Source organism: Podarcis vaucheri (genome assembly GCF_965113315.1).
Source record: "Podarcis vaucheri genome assembly, chromosome: W".
In the NCBI taxonomy this organism is placed as follows: Eukaryota; Metazoa; Chordata; class Lepidosauria; order Squamata; family Lacertidae; genus Podarcis; species Podarcis vaucheri.
In genome coordinates this window covers 13,477,904-13,503,456 of record NC_138757.1, presented here as the reverse complement: position 1 = coordinate 13,503,456, position 25,553 = coordinate 13,477,904, and positions in this window count along the sequence as shown.

Below are 25,553 nucleotides of genomic sequence, written 5' to 3'. Positions count from 1 at the left end.
GGGAACCTGAAGCAGTACCCCAGTTTTCGAGCAGACGTTGAATATGCGTTGCATTTGCTTCGCGACGACTTTAAAGATGAGGAGGAGAAGGTGGGTTTCATTGTGTCCCATTTGCATGGGGAAGCGAGGGCTTGGCTGCGCAATCTGTGGCGCGAAGATTGTCCTGCTCGAAGGGACTCAGATGAATTTATCAAAGCCATGGACGCTTGCTTCCAATCTACCGTGGATGTGGATGTAGCACGCAAGGAGATGCATGGTTTAAGGCAAGGCAAGGCTACAGTACGTCAGTATCATGCTAGGTTTTTCGCCTTGCTGAACGTACTGCGATGGGAGAAAGATTCCCTGGCAGTAAGAGACTTGTTTTGGGAGGGGTTGTCTGGCCCTGTAAAAGATGAATTGGCAAGGGGGGACAGACCTCAAACCCTTGCTGCAGTTGTGCAGAGGGCGCTCGCCATTGGAGTGCGCCACGAAGAACGCCCGTGGCGCAATGAGGAGGGTCGCCAGCTTCACACGCTGTCTAGAGCGCCTCCTTTCTTTCCCAAGGATCTAGGACGTACGCGTCCCTCACCTCAGCTGCAGGCAGGGGAGGAGCCAATGGAACTTGGTGGTGCACAGGCTCAATCAGCTGCCGGAGCCCCAGCGTCCGGAGCAGTCAAGCCGAAGCCTCCTAGAGGGAACAGGAAGTGTTACATCTGTGACAGTGCGATGCACATGGCCAAAGAGTGTCCCCAGAGGCTCCACAAGCACACTGCAGCCTTAGCAACAGTAACTGCAGCAGCACTACCTGAAGAGCAATTTCAGGGAAACGGAAATGCCTGGCTGGAAGCAGAAATGCTGGGGCACAGCCAGGCGAGTCAGTAAGGCAGTCCCCAGCGCCTTTGCAGCATACAGACCCCCTGCCACCCAAGCCAGTGGTGCAACTCACTGCAACTCTCCAGCTGCCTGATGGACGCACCCTGGAAGTTCCCATTACAATTGACAGTGGAAGCAACGCAGACTTCGTGGGGGTGCATTTCGTCAAGCAGCATCGCATAGAGCTCCTACCAGCCACGCTGCCATTGGACGTCGTCACAGTGGATGGCAGGAAGCTGCTGGGTGGGCAGGTGGTACAACAGACGCCACCCATGGTAATGCAGATTGGCAATCACCGAGAAGTCATCAGTTTCAACGTCACCCGCCTGTCAGACATGCCTATAGTGTTAGGCATGAGTTGGCTGGATAGGCACAGCCCAACCATGGCGTGGTACCAGCGGCAGATCACTTTCGGCTCGTCCTATTGCGCGCAGGATTGCATCCAGATCGCTCAGGAGGAGGAAGGCCAGGAGGAGGGGCAGCAGCTAAGCCTCAGCATGGCGCAAGTAGTACCCCTCAAGTACAAGGGGTTTTTGGAGGTCTTCTGCGAAAAGGAAGCCGACCAGTTGCCGCCCCACCGGCCCTACGATTGCGCAATTGACCTCTTGTCGGGGACAACGCTGCCGCCTGTGAAGCTGTATTCCATGTCCGAGGAGGAGCTGCAGGAGCTCCGGGAATTCATAGATCACAATCTGCAGCGGAGATTCATCCGAGAATCAAAGGCTGTAGGGGGCAGTCCTGTGTTTTTCGTGAAGAAGAAGGACATGCCCCAAAAGAGGCTGATCGTAGACTTTAGATTCCTAAACTCGAAGACAAAGCCCGCGGCCTTTCCCATGCCCAAGATTGACGACCTGCTCGCGACGGTGCGGAAAGGGAAGATCTTCACCAAGTTGGATCTCCGCGGAGCTTACAATCTCATACGTGTGCGAGAGGGTGATGAGTGGAAGACGGCCATGTTCACGCCGTTGGGCACCTACGAATACAGAGTTATGCCGTTTGGTCTCCAGAATGGCTCCCACTATTTCCAAGCTTTTATGCACCACGTGCTAGCGGGACTCCTCTACAAGAAGTGCGTATGTTTCCTCGACGACATTCTGATCTTCTCGGAATCGCCGGAAGCTCACGAGAGCGACGTTAAGGAGGTCCTGCAGAGGCTATGGGAGCACAGGCTCTACGCCAAGCTGGAGAAGTGCCAATTTGACGTGACGGAGGTGGATTTTCTAGGCTATAGGCTGTCAGACAGGGGACTTGCCATGGACAGCGCCAAGTTCCGCGCGGTGTTGGACTGGAAAAGCCCGCGAAATCGGAAGGAAGTCCAAAGGTTCGTCGGCTTCGCCAATTTTTACCGCAAGTTCATCAGGGGTTTTGCCAGGGAGACGGCAGCTATCACGGACACTCTCAGCTCCAAGAAGAAGTAGTTCACCTGGACAGACCAGGCGGAGCAGTCCTTCCGGAGACTTAAGGGTCTCTTCGCGTCCGAAGAACAGCTGCTACACGTGAATCCCAGCAGGCCCATGAGAGTTGAGACTGACGCATCTGACAGAGTGGTGGGGGCCGTCCTTTTACAGGAAGACCTGCAGGGGAACTGGAGGCCCTGCGCTTTCTACTCCCGGAAGCTCAGCAAGTCGGAACAGAACTACACCATCTGGGACAGGGAGTTGCTGGCCATCCACGCGGCTTTCAAGGCGTGGAGGCACTTCCTCATCGGAGCCAAGCACACCGTGCAGGTCTGCACGGACCACAAGAACCTAGAGTACTGGTGCACGGCGAAGCTACAGAGCCAGAGGCACATTCGCTGGGCAGAGTTCTTTGCGGACTTCGATTTCAGGATTGAGTACATCCCAGGCGACAACAATGTCATAGCAGATGCGCTCTCCAGGAAACCGCAGTATCTCAAGGAAGCGGCACCTGTGGCAGCCAAGCACATTTTTGCACCACAGGCGTGGGCGTGCGCTTCAGCCGCCGTGGACCTGGAGGCGGTGCGTCGCGCGCTGCAGACGGATCCGTTCGCACAGTCCAAGATGGAAGAGGTGCGGAGAGGCACAGCGAGGGACGACGAGTTCCAGATACGCGACGGCCTGCTAACCCGTAAAGGTGCTCTCTACGTTCCGGGAGACGATCTCCGCGCGAAGGTTCTGCAGCAGTTGCACGACGCACCCAGCGCTGGCCACTTCGGCAAGGAAAAGACGGCGGAATTAGTGGCCAGAGACTTTTGGTGGCCCCAGATGCGAGGGGAGGTCGCGGACTACGTCGCCAGGTGTGACACTTGCCAAAGGTCCAAGCCAGTGCACCAGAAACCAGCGGGACTGCTGGAACCGTTGGAGACGCCACTGCAACCGTGGGAGAGGGTGGCGCTGGACTTTGTCACTGATCTGCCCAGTTCGCGAGGCAAGACGGCGGTGCTTGTGGTTGTAGACCTGTTCACCAAGATGGCGCATTTCATTCCTTGCGCGAAGGTGGCGACTGCGGAGCAGACCGCCAAACTGTTCATAGACCACGTGTTCAGGGTGCACGGCTTGCCGCAATCCATCCTGTCCGACCGCGGTCGCCAGTTCGTTTCCAGTTTTTGGCAGAAGCTCCTGGGTATCCTGAACGTCAATATCAACTTAGCGTCGGCGAGACACCCGCAGACCAACGGCCAAGCGGAAAGGGTCAACGCCATCATGCAGCAGTACCTGCGCTGTTACGCCAATCAGAAGCCTGCGACTTGGGTGGACTACTTGCCGATGGCCGAGTTTGCCTACAACAACACGAAGCACGCGTCCACGGGGGTGACGCCGTTCTTCGCCAACAATGGGCGGCATCCCAGAACCTTTCCGGGAGTGGAGACGACGGTGCAGGGAGCGACGCAGGGAGCGGAGCATTTGGCCGCAGAATTGCAGGAGGTCCACGAGGAGCTCCGACGGCACTTGGAGCTGGCTAAACACGCCTACAAGGTGCAGGCAGACAGGCACAGGAGGGCAGGGGAAGACATACAGGTGGGGGACTGGGTATGGTTGGCAGCCCAGGCGGCGCCTACCAAGTCGTTAGCCAAGAAGAAGCTAGGACACAGACAGCTGGGGCCAAGATCAACCCCGTAGCTTATCGGTTGACCCTCCCAGAAGGTTCCTGAATGCACCTGGTCTTTCATAGGTCGGTGCTTACGCCCTACAAAGCCCCACACAGGTTTCAGGAGCCAGGGACGGCACCGGACCCACGCAGGGAGTCCCCAAGGGGGGGGGAAGTCACCAAAGGCCGAGACACTCAACGAGGTCACAGAAATTCTGGACTCGAGATGGGGGGAGGAGGGAGTAGAATACCTCCTCGCCAGAGAGGGTACCCCGGCCAGTGCCAACAGTTGGGTGCCGGGCTATGCTCTGGAGGAACCCCTTCTTAAGGATGAGTTCCATGCACTCTTCCCACACAGGCCCATGCCAGCGGAATTTTTCGACGACTGGCTTTTTACGCCTACACTTTCAGGCAGCACCTTCCGGGGGTTCTCCTCAGCAGAGGAGACCACGCCAGAATCGAGTCCTCCGAGGGGATCGTGGTCGGGGGTGGACACGGATCGCTCTTACTGGTGGGACGACCAACCAGAGGATGAGTGGCACAGGAGATTGCTGAGGGGGCCCTGGCAAACAGCAACGTCCGAAGAGACAGGGGGAGGGGAGGACATGGACGTGTTAGGCGAGGACCTTGGTTTCGAGCACACATGCAATGAGCTGGAAGCAGAGACGATTGACGTCGACGAACTGTATCCAAGATTTACCCCAGCGTCTGAGGAGCTTCCAGAACCTGCACCCGAGCAGCGGGAGGGGGAAGGGGGGGGCTTCGAGGGGGGATGGATGTCAGGGGTACAGGGACAGAGGCACAGGGAAGGCAGGAAATGGAGAGCGATGGAGAGGAATCCCAGGAGAGTGAGGAAGAGGATAGCAATGATGCAGGGGATTCCATGAGTCTCTCCAGCGAATCAGAGGATTCCCAGAAAGGGGCGCCTGTGGTAAGGGCAAGGGGAGCCCCGGGGGGAAAGTGTCAGGAGCGGGGGGCCAGCAGGGGACCCCAAAGCGGCAGCTGGGAATCAGGGCCAGCCTCCCCACCAGAGCGCAGCGAGGGAGGGGGAGGTTCCAGTGTGTCAGAGGGAGCAGCTCCGGTGACAAAGGGGAGGGATCAGAGCAAGCCGTTCTCCCGGCAGGGGATGAAAGCAGTGAGGGGAGTAGCATAACTGTCAAAAGGAAGGTCAGAAGTTGGGCGCACGCGCCAAGTTCAAATGAGGAGGCGCGCGGGAGAACAGGGAGCCCGGAGGAGGAGGGGCCAGGACCCAAAGCCCGCAGGAGGGGGCAGGAGCAGTCTGGAGACTCCGCTTCAGGAGAAAGCAGGAGGGAAGGAACCCCGACGGGCAGAAAGACCCTGCGGAAAAGGAAAGAGAGAAAGAGGTGGGGCAGCGTTAGCTTATTAAACTGGTGTAGGGGAGGGACCGATTCAGAGGGGACTTCTAATGTCTAGGAGAAAGAGACGCGGGGCTGCACGCCTCGGTTGTGGAAACAATAATGAACTGCAATAAACATCCTTGTATATAAGAAGAGCTTGGCGTTGGTCTTTTGTGAGCTGAGACCTGAGGCAGCCCTGACAACGCCCAAGCAAAGCTTATGTTTTCTTTCTATGCATTTTCTGTTGGGATTTCAGTTCCCACCATCTGCGAGGAAGCAGCAACATTGTTTACATCATGTGATGTGACTGAGCGTGAGACAGGAAGCCTCACTCAGTTCTCAGTGTTCTCAGTGTAAGCGGGTGGAGTTACTGGGCGCCCCTCTTCCGCTTCTGGATAGAAGCAGAGTCGAGTTGCAGACTCTCACGCTGTACTGCCCAGGGCGAGCAGACATGATTTCTACAGTCAAATAAAGTAGCTGGATAGACTGCGGAATGTTATCATTCTTCTGTGATGTGATGCCAGAAGGAAGTGAGTGTGCTCCTCTCAGAAGGGAGGGGTCACTTATCAACGGTGTAGTAAACGCGTCCCCAGCCGCTCGCCCCTCCCTCACCTGTCTTTGCTCTCCAGCCAGACCAGGTTTCTGGAGCAGGGCTGACAGACCTTTTACTTTTTACAGAATCAGAATAAAACAGAAATGGTAATGCTGCCACCACTCCCTCGACCCAAGGGTACCTGGAGCCACAGTCAAAGGGAGAAGGCTGGGCTCCTCTCTTACCGGTTACCCCAGACTACAAGTTGTTTCTACAAACTTGCAGGCAGAAATTCTTTGGTAGAGCGCAACCAAGAAGTTAGGCGTTGGAATTAGCTTTTCCCCCAGATAGGCACACAGAACAAGAAAGTTTCTTTCTTAAAATTTATTTTAAAATAACATAAAGAAACATGCTAAAAAGCAGGCACCTTTTTTGTAGATTACAAGCAAGAAAAAATAATAACATTGCAGAATATAACTAATACTCACTTCTACACACTAAGGCAAAGATAGGATAGTTCAGAGTCCTTCAGAGATCCGCATTCAGAGGTCTTAGAAAATCTTCATCACAAAAGAACAAAGAGACAACTGCCAGGTGGAACGTTAGCAGCCGGGCAGATTTGCGGATTGCAGAGCGCACTTTCGCAGCCATTCTCAAGATCTTTTATTCCCAATTTGCACATGGAACCAGAACCCCCAGGTCCAATCACAACCCTTGGCTACATTCAAATTCTCCAATGACCAGCTTGTGGGCTAATAATTTTGACTTGTGACAGCTGGGCTAATTAAGGCTCCAGAGCCTAGAGCAAAGGGTGTTTCCTCCCTTCTGTGGAGCTTCGTGCAGCTTATGCAGATGCACCTCCTTTAGGCAATTAAAAGATAGATAACATCACCGGTTGAATGTGCATAACTTCAACCCCAGGTGTCAACCTTCAAATTACCCAGAGTGTTCCTTTCCCATAATAAACCTTTTACATCCTTGGAGCCTGCTGGTCTGTGGGTTAAAGCAACATGACCTAATACCCATAATTCTTCTGGCTTTCTGGTTTCCCACAAGGCCTTGTTCTCTGCTTGACCAAAGAACAGCTTCTTGAAATGTACTAACTTTACTACAAACAGTCTCTCTGGACTAACGGTGGATTTTAAGCCAGAGAGTGACCTCCGGAGAATGCCCCGGAGTGCCTGGGAAGCTGGCAACCCTCCCAGGCGGGCGTTTTTCCAACATGTGGTAGCAGAGGATGGTTTCGATCCATCAACCTCTGATGTTTTCCAGCGGACGGCTGAATGGTTGCCAGTTTGCAGATGGATGTCGATGCGGATCAATGGTCGAAAGGCTTGACTGATGGTGCCCATCAGATCTTCTCTGAAGTTCTGCTAAAGAAGCTGCTGCTGTGGAAGAAAGCACTGCCAAGTTCCTCATTCCGGGGGAGAGTTTGAAGCAGCCTGTTACAGCTGTTATCCTGCCGGTAGAAGACGGAAGCTGTTGGACTGCTTGCGCTAAAAGGAACTGTGAGTAATCAGCTTTTGATTTGTGAGGCTGCTAAACCTCAAAGAGAGAAGCAAGTTGGAATTGAGCAATTAAGAGGCTCATAGACTGCTTGAAGATTTACAGCTTGTTGCTCAGGAGAAGCTGATAGCTGTTTAATTGGAGCCAAGATGGATTCCTGGCAAGGGGACGGGAAGATGATTTGTCCCCCCCGACCAATGCTAATTATTCGAGCTGGTGTCTGAAAATGAAAGCAATGTTACAGCGCCAAAGAATATGGGATGTGATTGAGAACGCGGTTCCTGCAGCGCCCGGTAGGCTATGGAGCAATCGCAATACCCAAGCAAAGGCTGCAATAATTCTGTGTCTGTCAGATGACCAGTTAATTCATGTGCAAGATTGTGCACACGCAAGGCTAATGTGGCAGTCATTACGCCGAGTGCACATGCGTGAAGCAGCCGGGGCGGCTTTGCTGCACTTTCAGCAGCTCACCAATATAAGGTTGAAAGTGGGGGGGAGATCTCCGGGAACACCTCACTAAAATGCAATATTTGCGTAACCAGCTGGCGCAGTGGAATTTTCCACTAGATGAGGCTGTGTTTTGCTTCATGGTGATAAACAGTCTAGACCAGATGTTTGGGACTGTTGCCAGTCAGCTGGGCACCTTGCCAGCTGCAGATTTGAATGTTTCAAGGATTTGTGCAGCTCTTATGAATGAGAACGATCGATTGGCTGCATTTGCCGTTTCTGAGGGGGAGTGGAGCTACGTCAGCTTCCCCCACAGTTGCTCAGGAGGAGCAGGCAGTTGCCTTAAACGCCATTTGTTGCCACAGGTGTGGACTTCTCGGGCATGTGCAGAAGAACTGCAAAAGCCGTGTTTCCAAAGGAGCCAAGGGGAGCTCTGGAAAAACAGAGGCCGGTTGCAAAAGTTGTACTAAGCCTCAGACAAAGCCAGCAAAAGCTTTGTTTTCATCTTCATCCTCAACCTGGAATTAGTTCGTCGCAGACACGGGCACTACAAACCATTTATCCAGAAGGAAAGGGTTATTTTCCACGTTTGAGAGTCGACGTTTCTTTTTTTAAAAGAAAAAAAATTATTAACAGGCCAATCACATCACATTATCCATATCACATTGATTCCAAATTATACAGCCAAATTTTTAATTTTGTTGGGGGTACCCATACATCAAGCTCAGCTCGAGTCCAAAACAGCATCACTTATCTTACTGCATTAATTAGACAGTTCTGTCCAGTTTGATCCGGATAGTCCTTTATTACTTCCTTTCTCTTCTTCTTGTTATCATAAATTCCTTTCTTTGCGATCTCTGATGATTTTCACAAGCAGGTTAAAAGCTAGCATTCTATGTGGATTTTGTACTCTTCCAAAAATCATATCGATCCGGGACAGCCTCTGTACAACGCTTCCATAAACAAAATTAATCTCCGATCTGTCCTTTATTTTTCTCAGGCTTACCAAATAAATCAAATGAGTCTGGGGGTTCTGTCAGGTCAAACTTACATTCCAGCATTCCTTCTCATTCAAACAATAATGATTCTCCTCCCCCAGTCCTTCTTCCACCGGCAAACCTGTCATGGCGAGACGCCATTTTTTAACTGCGTCATAAAATTTTTCCTCTTTTCTCACTGTTCTCCAGTCTTCTTTCCTGTTATACTCCGTCCCACATAGTTCTTAAAATCCTGCCTGTGATTCATAGAAACACGACGATCTTGTTTCTATCTGGGGTGAAGGGTTATTAATGTCACATCATGCAGAGAAAAAAAGAGTTTTTTCCTCCACCCCCCCCCCTTCGTTCCAAACATACAGTCTCCTTGTGGTAATTCATCAGAAGATTTCCTTATCTGTCCGTCACTCCTGGTCGCAGAGATCCATTAATCAGCAGTCTTATCGTCAAGCTTTACTTGATGTATGTGCTTTCAGCTTCATTTCCAAACATATGTTTCCAATTATAATTCCAAGCTGCAGCAACCAGCACGCGCTGATTGGAATCGGCGTCAGGAAGATCTGACTTCACCGAGGGCCTGTGCCAAGTGTTCAGCACCCCCATTGAGAGTCGACGTTTCACTGTGCAGCAAGCTAATGGTCAGGAGCTGGAAGCTACTGGGTTTGGGACAGTGTTTCTTCAAAGTCTCAATCGGACTATTAACAGTGTGTACTTTGTGCCAGGTTTGGAGTTCAACCTGCTCAGCGTGTCACAGCTGACAAAGCAAGGACTGGTGGTGTCCTTCGATGAGAGAAGATGCACAATCTTCAAAGATAAAAAGCCATTTCTTTCTGCCAAAGACGAAGATGGACTGTATTTATTGCATTTTGATAGTACTGATTGTAAAGATTGTAATGATTGTAAAACTAACGTCTCTTGTTTTATAGGTTCAACAGGTGCCAAAGGCCAGAAAGGTCCTACAAAGGTTACCAAAGTGTTTCAGCAAGTGTATGCTGATGTAATTGGTCCTCTACCGCTCTCTAGAGGCAATGCAAAGTACTATCTTATAATAGTTGATTGTTTTTTCTCAATATGTCTGGATTTACATATTTCAGAAGCCGCAACAGACCTTAGCAAAATTCAAAGAGTTTTGTGAAAAGGTCAAATTTGTTCATGATGCTAATATTGAAAGTCTTTTCACAGATGAAAAGCCAGTTTTTGTTTCACAGGATTTCAAAGATTTCCTACAGAAACACGAGATAGAGCACAAGGTTGCTGTCCCAGAGGCTTCATGGAACAAGTGTGTGTGTCAAGGTGAACAAAGAGTTGCAAAAAGGCTTGAGAGCACAACTGCTAAGTGCAGATTTGCCCCCAAAGTTCTAGGCTGAGTTGCTGAACACATATTCTTACACGTGGGTAAGAAAGGTTTCAGCTGGTATGGAAAGTTCTCCATTTGAGAAACTGTTCCAGAGGAAACCTTCAGTGAAACACTTTAGGGTTTTCGGGTCTCATGTGCGTGTAGAAACACCACAGGGAGTCAAAGGTGCAAAGGGCATTTTTGTGGGTTACGAAAAGGGTTACTACAGAGTAGTTCTTCCCGAGTCTGATTCAGTGATTCTGACAAAATTTGTAGAATGCACTGGTAGACAGGAGAGAGAGGTTCTCCACTGTTTTCCCACTGAAATCAATACAGATGTGTATTCTGATATTGAGAGTGACAGTGAAAGCACCACTGAAAGTTCTGATGACACAGTCATTGAGGTGGGTTCACACACAATGTCCAGGCCTACACAGGTTCAGGCTGAACTGGAAGTGCAGGAACCACTGTTTACTGTTGGGTGTGTTTCTCCCAAAAGTCCCAAGGAAGAACCAGCCAGCAAGGAGGATCTGCACCTCATTCGCAGATCTGAAAGAGTCACAAACGGCATACCACCCAATAGGTACTCTCAGGAGTTTGTTAACTCAGCTATAGCATGTATAGCTGTTGTTAACAACTCAAGCCAGGTTCAAGGTTTGTCCAGGGCAGAGACAAAGCCGTTCCTGGAGGTTGCAAGGCGCAACACAATTCTCCCTAGCCCAAGGTCTAGTTCCTTGGAAAAGTAGTCACCTGAGGTTTCAACTGGTGGATCCAGTTGCAGGTAGTTCCAAAGTTGGAGCTAGGACCACAGGGAATTGTTATGTGTATAGCAACTGTTTGTTTTTCTCTCTTGATGCTGCACTTGTTTTTGCAGCTAGTGTGACTCAAATGGGGGAGGATGTTGGGATTTCAGTTCCCACCAGCTGCGAGGAAGCAGCAACATTGTTTACATCATGTGATGTGACTGAGCGTGAGACAGGAAGCTTCACTCAGTTCTCAGTGTTCTCAGTGTAACCGGGTGGAGTTACTGGGAGCCCCTCTTCTGCTTCTGGATAGAAGTAGAGTCGAGTCACAGACTCTCATGCTGTACTGCTCAGGGCGAGCACACATGATTTGTACAGTCAAATAAAGTAGCTGGATAGACTACGGACTGTTATCTTTCTTCTGTGTTGCGATGCCAGAAGGAAGTGAGTGTGCTCCTCTCAGAAGGGAGGGGTCGCTTATCAACGGTCTCTCTAGACTAATGGTGGATTTTAGCCAGAGAGTGACCTCTGGAGAATGTCCCGGAGTGCCTGGGAAGCTGGCAACCCTCCTGGGCGGGCGTTTTTCCAACATTTTCACCCCCAAAACACGTTTTTCTATTTTTCGGTTTATTTCACTTCGTTTTGCATTTTTTTGAGTGAATATACATAAACACCCACAATAATGAAATGCAGTGAAATAAGCCCAAACAAAGCTTATTCGGATTCTTTCTATTTCACAACGCAGTGTTTATTTCACGAAATGAAGTGAAATAAGCCCAAACAAAGCTTATTCGTCTTCTTTCTATTCATTTTCACCTTCAAAACACATGTTTTTCTATTTTTCGGTTTATTTCACTTCGTTTTGCGTTTTTTTGAGTGAATATGCATGCACACCCAAAATAATGAAACAAAGTGAAATAAGCCGAACAAAGCTTAAATGTATTCTTTCTATGCATTTTCACCCCCAAAACAAATGTTTTTCTATTTTTCGGATTATTTCACTTTGTTTTGCATTTTTTGGGGTGAATTTGCAGGCACACCCCAAAAACACGAAATGATGTTTAAAAGCCCAAACAAAGCATATTGAGATTCTTTCTCTGCATTTTCACTGCTAAAACACATGGTTTTCTTTTTATTTGTTTATTTCACTTCATTTTGCGTTTTTTGAGGGAATATGTATGCACACCCAAAAAATATGCAACGCAGTGAAATGAGCCCAAAATAAGCTTATTCTTCTTCTTTCTATTCATATTGCCACAAAAAACCAGTGTTTTGCTTTCTTTGGGCTTCTTTCACTTCCTTTGGCGTTTTTGTGTGTGAATATGTATGTGTTAGCACCTCGCCTGCCCGGGAGCAATGCCAGCCTCCCGAAGCACTCCGGGGCGAAGTCCGGTGGTAATCCTCTGGCTGCCGTTCAGGAATCCTACTTCAGTCCAGGGAGACCGACAGAATAGGCGGCTTGTCTCTTATGAGAAAAGCACACCACTTTCCCCTGACAAAAGTATCAGAAGGAAAAGGCAGTTTGTAGAATCAGACTACTTTATTCACTGCATAGAAAACACATACATGACTGCACGACCTGAGCAGTCAGCTTAGAGTTCTCTGACTCAATGCTGCCCCAATCCAGGGGCGGAAGAGAGAAGTGTAACTCCTCCCCGGTTACACTGAGGACCATTTGGGAACAGACTGTGAGTTCCTTTCCCACAGTGAGAAACATCACCTGATGTAAAAAGCTCTGGCTGTTTCCTGCCAACGTGACAGCTGGTGGGGGCTGAAATCCCAACAGTATGCACACCCAAAATAATGAAACGAAGTGAAAAAAGCCGAAACAAAGCTTATTCGTAGTCTTTCTATGCATATTGACACAAAAAAACATGTGTCTCCTTTCTTTGAAAGAATATGCATGCACACTCAAAAACATGAAACGAAGTGAAATAAGCCCAAGTAAAGCTTATATGTATTCTTTCTATGCATTTTCAGTTTTCTATTTTTCAGTTTATTTCCGTTTGTTTGGCGTTTTTTTGAGTGAATATGCATAAACACCCACAATAACGAAACGCAGTGAAATAAGCCCAAACAACACATATTTGTCGTCTTTCTATGCATATTGAAACAAAAAACAAGTGTTTTGCTTTCTTTGGGCTTATTTCACTTCCATTTTCGTTTGTTTGTTTTTTTGTGAATATGTATGCTTACCCAAAAAACACGCAACACAGTGAAATAAGCCAAAAATAAGTTTATTCCTCTTCTTTCTATGCATATTGACACAAAAAACAAGTGTTTTGCTTTCTTTGAGTGAATATGCATGCACACCCAAAATAACGAAACGTAGTGAAATAAGCCCAAACAAAGCTTATTTGTCTTCTTTCTTTTGCATATTGACACAAAAAAACAAGTGTATTGTTTTCTTTGGGCTTATTTCACTTCCTTTTGCGTTTTTATTGTGAATATGTAGGCACACCCAAAAAACACGTAACGCATTGAAATAAGCCCAAACAAAGCTAATTTGTCGTCTTTCTATGCATATTGCCACAAAAAAACAAGTGTTTTGCTTTCTTTGAATGAATATGCATGCACACCCAAAACCACAAAACGAAGTGAAATAAGCCCAAGCAAAGCTTATATGTATTCTTTCTATGCATTTTCACCCCGAAAACACGTTATTCTATTTTTTGGATTATTTCACTTCGTTTCACGTTTTTTGAGTGAATATGTATGCACACCCAAAAACACGAAACGAAGTGAAATAAGCCCAAACAAAGCTTATACGTCATCTTTCTATGCATACTGACACAAAAAACAAGTGTTTCCTTTCTTTGAATGAATATGCATGCACACCCAAAATAACGAAACGCAGTGAAATAAGCCCAAGCAAAGCTTGTGATTCGAGGACCCAATCTTCGCTTGGGGAATGAAGACACGTGGACACAGTATATTAGGTTAATTGGCAAGAAAAGGCCACAACTTTATTGATTACAGCATGTGAGAAGGTATTGGCTTAGGCATTGGACCACAGCAAATTTGACTCCACCCACTCGGAGAGGGGTGAGTCTGCTGAGGGGTTAACCACCAGTAGGGGGAGCCTGTTGATGCCAGTACAACTATAAGCTCTCCCCTGATGTCACAGAGGGTTGTGCCATGGCTCCCCGCCACACAGGGCATCTGACAGGATCCACGACCGCCGGATTCCTTTAACGGAATACCCAAAAGTGAAGGGGCAGGCGATGGCCACACCTTGCCCTTCCAACAACACATTCCAATGCCTAACCGCCAAATACCAAGAAAGTTGTGACTTCCGGAGGCGGCGCGTTCGGCAATGGCTGCCTGCTCCTTGTAAGGAGAGGGAAGCTCCGCTGAAAACGGGTCGCCCGCTACGGCGAAGCGGAGACCCACTTAGGAAAACCACAGGGGGTAGAAGCCTGTGGTCCTGAGACCCGGCGGGTGCCAGAAGCAGCCCCTAAAACGTTGAAGGGACCCCGTAACGGGGCTCCGGATCGCGGAGGGGGTAGCGGCGCTGAGGGTCGTTTCGCAGTCAACGGAGCGAAGCCGCGTTGCTGTTGCCGATCAGCGCTGACCTTTCTTCCTGAAACCTTCAAATTTGGAAAGTTACAACCCGTGAGTAATTGGGACTTTACAATTTTAAGACTCTCAAGATTTAGAATTTGGCTGAAAGCGGAGTGACGATAAACAGGAAGTCCGTCTCCCGGCAAGGCTTACAGATCAAAGGCAAAGGAACTGACAGGCTGGAAGCAGTGGAAAAGGATTTTAAAAGTGGAAGCATTATGCGTCTGACAGAACTGAGGTCTGAAATGAAAGGCAAGTTTTCTTATTAATTTACTCTATAGTGTGGAAGTAATTTGGGAACCTTCTCCTCTGGTGGACTTTAAAGTTTAAGACCCAGCCTCGGGATGGCAGGGGAAAAGAATGTCTTTTGCGGATACAATCTATAAAATTGAAATAGATACATAGAGGCAACTTTGGACTACATAACTAAGTAACTGTATCCTGCGCCTTGAGAGGTGACACTTGTGGCAACTTTGGAAGGGCTCTGCTAGTGGAAAAAGTTTTAAGGACTATTGGTAAACTATTTAGCTGCAGGAACTTTAATGGCAACCAAAACTTTTTTCCTTCTCTCCTGAACTCCAACTGTACTCCCTCTAACTGTACTCCCTCTAGTGGAGACTGGGATTTACAACTTCTTGGGAACTAACTTTGTTTTGTCTCTCCGCTGTTGTTATCTACACTGAGGCCTGTCCTTCCCATGGAACTTTTGACAGCTTGACCTTGACTCATAGACAGGTGGGGAATGAGTGGCCAACCGAAAACAAGATCTGCAAAAGCGAAAGCAACAAAAGGCCAGCTTGTGCAAACAACTCTGACTTCTCAGTCACGTAGATCATCAGTTCCTGCTGTACTGAAGGGAATTGAACTTCCAACAGTAGCTGAATTGAAGGGAACTGAACCTTCAACAACAGCTGAACTAAAGGAAGCTGAACAACCAGCAATAGAGGATATGGCTGCAGGTGGATCTGATGCACTTCTGAAGGAAATGCTACAACAATTTGCAATTTTAAATAAGAAGGTTGATGACCAAACAGCAAAAATTGACTTAGCCACATCCTCCATTACAAAGCTATCTGAACAAGTGGTACAGCACTCACAAGCAATTGGGAATCTAAAAGACGCTACTTCTGAGAACCGGAAACTGGCCGAAGCTGCGAACGAAAAAGCTGACCAAGCAATTCAAAAAGTGGATGAACTGAAAGGAGAGGTAAGGCCACTACACAAGCACATCAGTGACCAGCAGGCCTACCTGTCCATGGTGGAGTTGAGAAACCGGGAAAATAATTTAAGATTACGTTCTATCCCAGAGCTTGAAAAAGAAGATTTGACTGGCTTTTTGACAGCAGAATTTTCCAAATTCTGGGGAATAAAGGAAGACGAAGACTTTAAAATAACAACGGCATTTAGACTGGGAAGTGCTACCAGGAAGGACAGACCCAGAGACTGCCTGATTATCCTAAGGACCAAACAGGAGAGAGACAAAATACTTGACCTTCATTTTAATAAATCACTTGAGATCCAGGATAGAAGAGCGGAAATTTATAAGGATATACCAAAACAATTACTGGATCTCAGAGCCATCTATACTGACCTAGCAAGACTCTTGAGAGGCAACGGAATACCTTACAGGTGGGAGTTTCCACAAGGCTTATCATTTAAATACAAAGGAAAGAAGGTTAGAATTAAGACAAAAGAGGACAACCAGAAGTTCCTGCACGACCACGGAGAGGATCTCCAGAAGGGAACAGCAGTCCCTTGGCCTCCGCCACAGCCTGGATTGGAACCAACATCATCTCCCTCGGACCCGGACAAAAAGGAGGACACCACATAAAGAGCAACAACAGATTGATACAGGATGTCTCTGCAGCTGTACAGTTGGAACATTAATGGCGCAAATTCCCCGGAAAAACGAAAAAGGATCTTCCATATTTTGAAAAAGGAAAATTTGGATATAATTTGCTTGCAAGAAACGCACGTGACTAGGCTCCACAGGAAAGTACTAATTAACAAAAGACTAGGCCAAGAATTTATTTCATCAGACAAAGTAAAAAAGAGAGGCCTGGTGATCTACGTAAAGGAGAACCTAGCACCGAAATTTTTGTTTAAAGATGAGCAAGGGAGAATCTTGGCAATTGAAATACAATCTCAAGGAGAAAAAGTTTTGATATTAGGAATTTATGCACCAAATGAGGGGAAAGCAGAATTTTATAAGAAGCTACATGAGACATTACTGGACTATCTGGACTATTCGAACATCATTATGATGGGAGACATGAATGGGGTGGTCTCTACTTTGATGGATAAGTCACAAAGCCAAACAACTAAGGACGGCAGACTACCGAAAACTTTTTTTGAACTGACAGACAATATGGATTTGATTGACATTTGGCGGACAAGGAATCCCCTAGGTAGAGAGGGAACTTTCTTTTCTGAGGCCCACTCATCATGGACGAGAATCGACCAAATCTGGACAACTAGAGGGCTGGCACCGAAGACTATAAGAGTGGAAATCTGCCCAAAGACTTGCTCCGACCACAACGCCCTGAAAATGGAATTGAGACTTACTCCAGCCGGCTCCTTCAGATGGAAAATGAATGACACCCTCTTTAGAGATCAAGAGATCGTAAAAAAGGCCCAAAAAACTTTAAAGGACTATTTTGAAATCAACTTGAACACTTCAGTGGAAAAAAGAACAATCTGGGACGCCAGTAAAGCTGTAATGAGGGGGTTTCTGATACAACAAAATACAATTAAGAAAAAACTCTGGAATGGGAAAAAGGATAAAATATTAGAGAAGATAAGAGATGGAGAGAAAAGGTTGAGATCTAAACCAAAATCCAAAGAGATCTTGCGAGAAATTAAATTCCATCAGGCACAATATTTGAAATTGATAAATCAAGAAGTGGAATGGAAAATTAAACAAATGAGACAAAGATCCTTTGAGTCAGCAAACAAATGTGGGAAACTGCTGGCATGGCAGTTGAAAAAAAGACAGAAACTTAACTACGTTACCAATCTAGAGGTGGAAGGGAAAAATATCCAGAAACCAGGTGAAATTAGAAAGTGTTTCCAGAAATATTTCAAAAAGTTGTATACACAAGGGCCTGAGGAAGTAACTGAGATGGAACGATTTTTGAAACTCAACGGTTTACCAGAGCTGTCTCAGGAGAAGAGATCAATCTTGAACTGTAAAATAACACAACAGGAAATTGAGGATGCCATTCAGAATATGCAGCTGGGCAAATCTCCAGGCCCAGATGGGCTTACCTCCAAGTACTATAAGACATTAAAAGACTATTTGATTCTACCACTAATGGAGGTTTGCAATCAGATTATGGGGGGAGGAAGGGCACCGGAAACGTGGAAAGAAGCTTTCATCACATTGATACCCAAAGTGGAAACTGAAAAGACCCAACTTAGGAACTACCGTCCCATCTCACTCCTAAATGTGGATTACAAAATATTTGCAGACATTTTGGCAAGTAGATTGAAAAGGGTTTTAAATGAAGTAATTCATAAGGACCAAGCAGGCTTTCTTCCAGGCAGGCATTTGTTTGGCAATACTAGGAATATTATCGATATTCTGGAACTCTTACAAACAAATATTAACACTAAAGCAGTGTTAATTTTTATTGATGCTGAGAAGGCCTTTGACAACATTTCTTGGAAATTTATGAAGAAAAACTTGGAAGGGTTGGGAGTGGGACGAGGGTTTGAAAATGGTATAGAAGCAATTTATTCAGAACAAAAAGCTAAGTTGATAGTGAACAATGTGGTGACAGAGGAGTTCAATATTGAAAAAGGAACACGCCAGGGGTGCCCACTATCCCCCCTACTATTTATATCAGTCCTGGAGGTTTTGCTGAACATGATTAGGAGGGACCGGCAAATACAGGGGATTACGGTCGGAGTGAAACAATATAAACTGAAAGCATTTGCAGATGACTTAGTAATAACATTACAGGAGCCAGAATCTAGTACAAAAAGAGTTCTGGAACTGATACAAGAATTTGGTCGGGTGGCAGGATTTAAGTTGAACAAACAAAAAACTAAAGTTTTGGGGAAAAACTTGACGCCTTTAGAAATAGAGGGGTTTCAGAAGGAAACAGAGTTAACTGTGGTTAAGAAGGTGAAATACCTGGGGGTAAACTTGACGCCTAAAAATTTGAATTTGTTTAAGGATAACTATGAGAAATGCTGGTCAGAAGTTAAGAAAGATTTGGAAACATGGTCGAGACTGAAGCTTTCCTTGCTGGGCCGAATTGCTGCTGTTAAGATGAATGTTTTGCCAAAAATGTTGTTCTTATTTCAAACCTTGCAGGTCGTGGACAGAGTGGAATGTTTTGGAAAGTGGCAGAGGGATATCTCAAAGTTTGTCTGGCAGGGCAAAAAGCCCCGAATAAAGTTTAAAATACTAACTGACGCAAAAGAAAGAGGGGGGTTTGCCCTGCCAGACTTAAGGTTATACTACGAGGCGGCAGCCTTCTGCTGGTTGAAAGATTGGATTTTATTAGAGAATACAGATGTCCTAGACCTGGAAGGTTTCAACAATTCGTTAGGATGGCATGCGTATCTGTGGTACGGCAAGGCAAAAACACATGGAATGTTCAAAAACCATATTGTCAGGAAAGTAATTTTTATGGTCTGGATGAAATACAAAGACTTACTTGAAAGTAAGACTCCGAGGTGGCTATCACCAGTGGAGGCTAAGGCGTGGAAAAAACCCAATATGGAGGCCGGCTGGCCGAAATATTGGGAACTAATAGAAAAAATTGGTGACAATTGGAGGTTGCGGAGCTTTGAAAATTTAAAGGATAAGGTGCAAGATTGGTTTCACTATGCCCAAATTAACGAGGTTGTTAAGTTGGATAAAAAAACAGGATTCCAGGTGGAAAAATCGAAACTTGAGACAGAGTTGTTAGAACCAAAGACCAAGGTATTATCGAGAATGTATAACTTGCTGCTTAAATGGAACACACAGGATGAGACAGTTAAATCAGCCATGATAAAGTGGGCTCAAGACATTGGTCATAATATCATGTTTGAAGACTGGGAAAGGTTATGGACCACCGGTATGAAATTTACGGCATGTAATGCCTTGAAAGAAAACATTATGAAAATGATATACAGGTGGTACATGACCCCAGTCAAGCTTGCTAAGATATACCATTTGTCTGATAACAAATGTTGGAAGTGCAAGGAGGCTGAAGGAACATTCTTTCACCTATGGTGGACTTGCCCAAGAGTGAAGGCCTTCTGGGAAATGATCTACAACGAGTTAAAAAAGGTGTTTAAGTACACCTTCCTTAAAAAACCGGAGGCCTTCCTCTTGGGTATTGTCGGCCAAAAGGTCTTAAAGAAGGATAGAACGTTTTTTATGTATGCTACTACTGCAGCAAGAATTCTGATCGCCAAATATTGGAAGACTCAAGATTTGCCCACGCTGGAAGAGTGGCAAACGCAACTGATTGACTACATGGAGTTGGCCGAAATGACTGCCAGAATCCGAGACCTGGGAGAAGAAGCAATGGAGGAGGACTGGAAAAAATTTAAGAATTATTTTCAAAAATTTTATAAGTTATATGAACTATAAAATGACGCATAATTTGAAATGCTAGCCCCAGCAACGAGAGTGTAATATTTATGAAATTGGATAACAATATTGAAGGAATCAAAGTTTAAATGTTAAAAATGATAATATGTTTTGTTTTTAGAGTAAATGGACAATAAGGGATTTAAACTTAAACTGCAATTGAAAGTACCAAAGAAACACATTAAACAAGGTTACAATTTGCTGATAAATTTATTGTTAAGAATGCATTGTGCGGGAGATGTGGGGAAGTCCGATAGAAAGTTGAAATAAGCTGTTGAAGGGTTATGACTTTTTTTTATCTTCTTTTTATTTCTTTTCTTTTTTCTTCTTCTGTTTTCTGTCTGTGTCTGAAAAAATGCAATAAAAACTATTTAAAAAAAAAAAACAAATACCAAGAAAGTTGTGACGATTGTTATGAGGTAGGCGAAAAAAACCAAGAGGCCGGTGCCAATTTGCCAATTGGAAAAAAACTCCTACCAGGCCCCCTGGTTAAACAGGGCGACCAACCATGGGTCCATAGCAAGGTCGAGCAAGAAGCTACACCCTAAAGGGAGTGGTGGGTGGGTGACTTGTTGAAAATCTGAAGTGCAATGGCGGGGAGAGCTGGCATTTGGGTGCCCAACTGGGAGGCGTGGCGCACCAGCGATGAGAGGGCAGGGGGCAGAATGCCCCCTGTATGATGCGCGAATCGTCTCCCGCTCACAATCCCTCCCCTCCGGAAGGAGGAGAGGCCTTGTGATTCAAGGACCCGATCCCTGCTTGGGGAATGAAGACACATGGACAAAACGAAGTGAAATAAGCCCAAACAAAGCTTATACGTCTTCTTTCTATGCATTTTCACCCCCAAAACACATGTTTTTCTATTTTTCAGCTTATTTCACTTCGTTATGCCTTTTTTGAGTGAATATGCATACAAACCCAAAAAGCACGAGATGAAGTGAAATAATTCCAAACAAAACTTATTTGTCGTCGTTCTATGCATATTGACACAAAAAACAAATGTTTTGCTTTCTTTCAATGAATATGCTTGCGCACCCAAAAACCACGAAACGAAATAAAATAAGCCCAAACGAAGCTTATTCAAATTCTTTCTATGCATTTTCACCCCCAAAACACATGCTTTTCTATTTTTCGGTTTATTTCACTTCGTTTTTGGTTTTTTTGAGTGAATATGCATGCAAACCCAAAAAGCACGAAGCGAAGTGAAATAAGCCCAAACAAACCTTATTCGTTTTCTTTCTTTGCAAATTGACAAAAAAACCAAGTGTTTCCTTTCTTTGAATGAATATGCATGCACACCCAAAAACACGAAATGAAGTGAAATAATCCCAGACAAAGCTAATTCGTCGTCTTTCTATGCATATTGCCACAAAAAACAAGTGTTTGGCTTTCTTTGGGCTTATTTCACTTCCTTTTGCATCTTTTTGAGTGAATATGCAGGCACACCCCAATAACACGAAACAATGTGAAATAAGCCCAAACAAAGCATATTCGGATTCTTTCTATGCATTTTCACCCCTAAAACACATGTTTTTCTCTTTTTTTGGTTTATTTCACTTTGTTTTGCGTTTTTTTTGAGTGAATATGTATGCACACCCGAAAGACACGAAACGAAGTGAAATAAGCCCAACAAAGCTTATTCGTCCTCTTTCTATGCATATTCACACAAACAACATGTGGTTTGCTTTGTTTGGGCTTCTTCACTTCGTTTCTCCTCTTTTGGGTCAATATGCATGCACACCCCAAAAACACGAAATAAAGTGAAGAAAGTCCAAACAAAGCTTTTCTGTCCCCTTTCTATGCATATTCACCCAAACGGCACGTGTTATCCTTCCTTTTGACTTACTTCACTACATTTTGCGTTTTTTGAGCAAATATGTATGCACACCCTATGAATACGAAAAAAGTGAAATCCTCCCAAACAAAGTTTTTTCATCTTTTTTCTATGCATATTCACCCAAACCACACGTGTTTTCCTTTGTTTGGCTTACTTCACTTTGTTTCGCGTTTTTTGGGTGAATATGCATGTGTTAGGATATTTCTGTTCCACCTTAAAAGGGGGACAGGCTGTTGTGAGTGTTATTGGTTTCAGAACTCACAGGGTTAAAGAGTTCTGTGGTGACGTCTCTCCTCTGAGGCGTGGTTAGAAACTTCTACGGGAGTGGCTTGACTCCGAGAGTTTTAGTCTGGTTTCGCTTTTAGCGAAGAGAGGATGCAAGATGGGTGAGCTTTCACCAGGTTTGAAGCTAAGCTGTTAAATTCATGATTAAAGGCTAAGAAGATAAGAAACGCCTGTGTGTTCTGGATTTATTACCCACATGCTGCATTTGCTTCACCGCTGTGTTTACTCCGCTAACGGCAAGAGGCAGAGGCCGGAAGGACTTTTGTATCAGACGGACAGGCAGCCGAGCTGCGCAGGGAAACGTGCCAGGCTCCATGTTTGTTTTCCTTGGCACTCAAGGCACTATTGGCCTCTCCGTTTGCCAATAGGTTATGGGCAGTTTGCCAAAGCTTTGAAGCATTGCAGGAACGTCCCACATGTGGGGGATGCCAGCAGGAAAGTTGCTGGGGCCAGCCGGAGCTGTCTTTGAGGCTGGAAGGAGCTCGCTGGGAGGCCGATCTGCCGGAGGCCGGAGGAAGCTGTTGCTGTCATGAGTAAGCTTACCCCGGGGGAAAAGGAGATGGCTCAGTCCCAGGAACATGGCTTTGAGCTTAAGCTGCCATGTGAGAAGTTAACAATCCAAACGTGGCTGGAGTGGAGTTATTTAGCAGAGTTGTCCCTAGTTGGAGCCAATCTCTGGGAATTGGTCACACCGATGTCTACGTCAGCTGGGGCTGTTGCAAGCCAACGTGAAGCTGAGGAGCGTGTGATGGCGTTTTTGGCTGAGAATGTAAGTGCTGATTTAAGGCCTATAGTTCTGGATGCAAGGAAGCCGGAGGTCGCTTGGCTAGCTCTCCAGGAAGTGTGCAACGCTGGGGGCGGAAGCAAGGGCCGGGAGATGGCTGCATCGGAACAGGGAAGGCAAGAGGGCACTGACCACCTTCGTGGAAGCCGGTGCACAGCTGGGAAAGGCTGTGGGACCCCAGAGGGGGGCAAAGGAACTATTACTACTGCTGCTGTTGCTGCCAGTTTCGCAGGGTCTAAAAGCTGCGTGGGTGATGCAACGTGTCTGCATGAGGAGCTTGGAGAGAGGCAAGCTGCTGGGAGCCCTTTACCTACCACTGGGGGTGCAGGAAAGCGTCCTGGGAGCCCTGGGAGCAGTGGGGGGGCGGTGAGCAGGAAAGGCACAGAAAAGCCTCTTTTTCCAAAGGCTGCCAAGAGTTGTTTGCGTCGTAAGTCGAAGCCTGGGAAACAGAACAGAGCTAGAGGCTTCAAGGTCAGCCATCTGCTGCAGAGGGAGATAAGGCCTGCAGAGTTGTCTGGGAACTCTGAGATAAGTCCAGTCTTCGGAGCAACGCAGGGTGTTGCGGTTTCAGACGCTGCCAAGGACGGGACGTTTGTTGGCATGGCAACGCTACAGAACAATACCAGCAGGGACACAGCTGTGAAGTTTATAATAGACAGTGGTGCCAGTCATCACCTCATTGGGACACCTGCTGGGGGGCTGCGGAACTGCAGGGCTGTTTTGAATGGGAAAATTGTGCAGTTTGCAAACGGTTCCCAAAAGCAGGTTTCTGAAATGGTTGACGTGTATATTCCTTTTTGCAGACGCAGCTGGAGATCTACGTTGTGCCGGGAATGCATTGTTGTCTGTTATCTGTGCCAGCTCTTGTAAAAGAAGGGTACAAAATTTGTTTTGAAAATAACACCTGTTCTATTTCCAGAGGGGGGAAGCTGCTTATCGACGTGGAGGGCAAGGACAATCTCTTTGTTCTGGAGACACCTCTGGAGGGTGGGGGGAATGCAGGAAAAGCAAAGGCGCAGTGTGCTAGTGTTCCCAGCCATGATTCATGCAGCAAGGTTCAAAGGGGCAGGTTTCCCGGGGTAAAGAGGGTAACCACAAAACCTTTTGAGTTGATTCACACAGACCTTACAGGGCCAATGAAGTGTGAGAGTCTGGGTGGGGCCAGGTTTCTGCTAACGATGGCAGATGATTTTTCTCAGAATTTATGGTGTTTTTCTCTCAGGTCGCAGAGAGAGGCGGCGCAACTGATCCAGGATTGGGTTGCGGAGGTGGAACTAAGGTTCTCCACCAAGGTGCAAGAGTTCAGGAGCGACCGTGGGTCACAGTTCACTGGGTCTGCTCTGAAGGAGTTCTTCAAGGAAAAGGGAATTCGTCACCAGGTGACGGGTGCAAAGTCTCCTCAAGAGAGAGGCTTGGCAGAGCACAGGAGTGAAGCACTGGCTGAAGTTGTCAGGGTTTTGCTGTGTGACTCTGGGCTGCCTCAGAGCTTTTGGAGTGAAGCTTGGAAGTTTGCCAGCTTTGTTTTTAACAGGTCCTACAATCACGATGTAGGTGACACACCGTATTTTCTGTTGCACAAGAGGAAGCCACAGGTGCATTTCTTCCGTTCGTTCGGTTCTAGGGCTTCAGTGCCAATACCAACAGCGCAACGGAAGGAGGGTGGTCCTAGGTGCCAGGACATGATCTTCTGTGGGTATGATCCTGCAACAAATGGGTGGAAGTTTGCATACCCAGAGGGTGATCAGACCAAGCTGCTGGTCAGCAAGCATGCTGAGTTCTTTGAGCAGGGTGGTTGGTCACAGCCTAGGCATGATTCTGATTTTCTCTCAGAATGCTTGTCCGATTCTGAGGAGGAGGAAAGGGAGGAAGAAAGGGAGGAAGGAGAGGCAGAGGCGGAGCCTGTTGCTGATGACCAGGTTACTGATGATGGTCAAGCACAGGGGTGGGTTTCTCCACAGGTTAAGAGAGAACCCAAAAGTGAGCCTTCATCTCCTGTTAGCCAAATGCAGGAGGTCCGAAGACGCAGCAAGTCAGAGGGGGAGTCTTCTGAGCTTGCTGGAGACACACTTGCTGATCCCAGTGGGTCAGGAGGAGCGCCCGAGGTTGTGCTCCGGCGGTCAACTCGGACCACAAAGGGGATTCCACCGGAGAGGTTTCAGGTCACCAGTGCGTGGGTTGGTTTCGCACAGTGTGATTCTGGGAGTGTGGAAGGGATTCAACAATTGCCTGGGATAGATGCCAGTGGGAGGCAAAAGGCAATGGGAGGTGAGTTGAACTCAAAGAGGTCTGTAAACAGGGGTTCACAGTTTCCCTCAGGGTTCGAGACGAGAGGGGGTGTTATTGGTTTCAGAACTCACAGGGTTAAAGAGTTCTGTGGTGACGTCTCTCCTCTGAGGCGTGGTTAGAAACTTCTACGGGAGTGGCTTGACTCCGAGAGTTTTAGTCTGGTTTCGCTTTTAGCGAAGAGAGGATGCAAGATGGGTGAGCTTTCACCAGGTTTGAAGCTAAGCTGTTAAATTCATGATTAAAGGCTAAGAAGATAAGAAACGCCTGTGTGTTCTGGATTTATTACCCACATGCTGCATTTGCTTCACCGCTGTGTTTACTCTGCTAACGGCAAGAGGCAGAGGCCGGAAGGACTTTTGTATCAGACGGACAGGCAGCCGAGCTGCG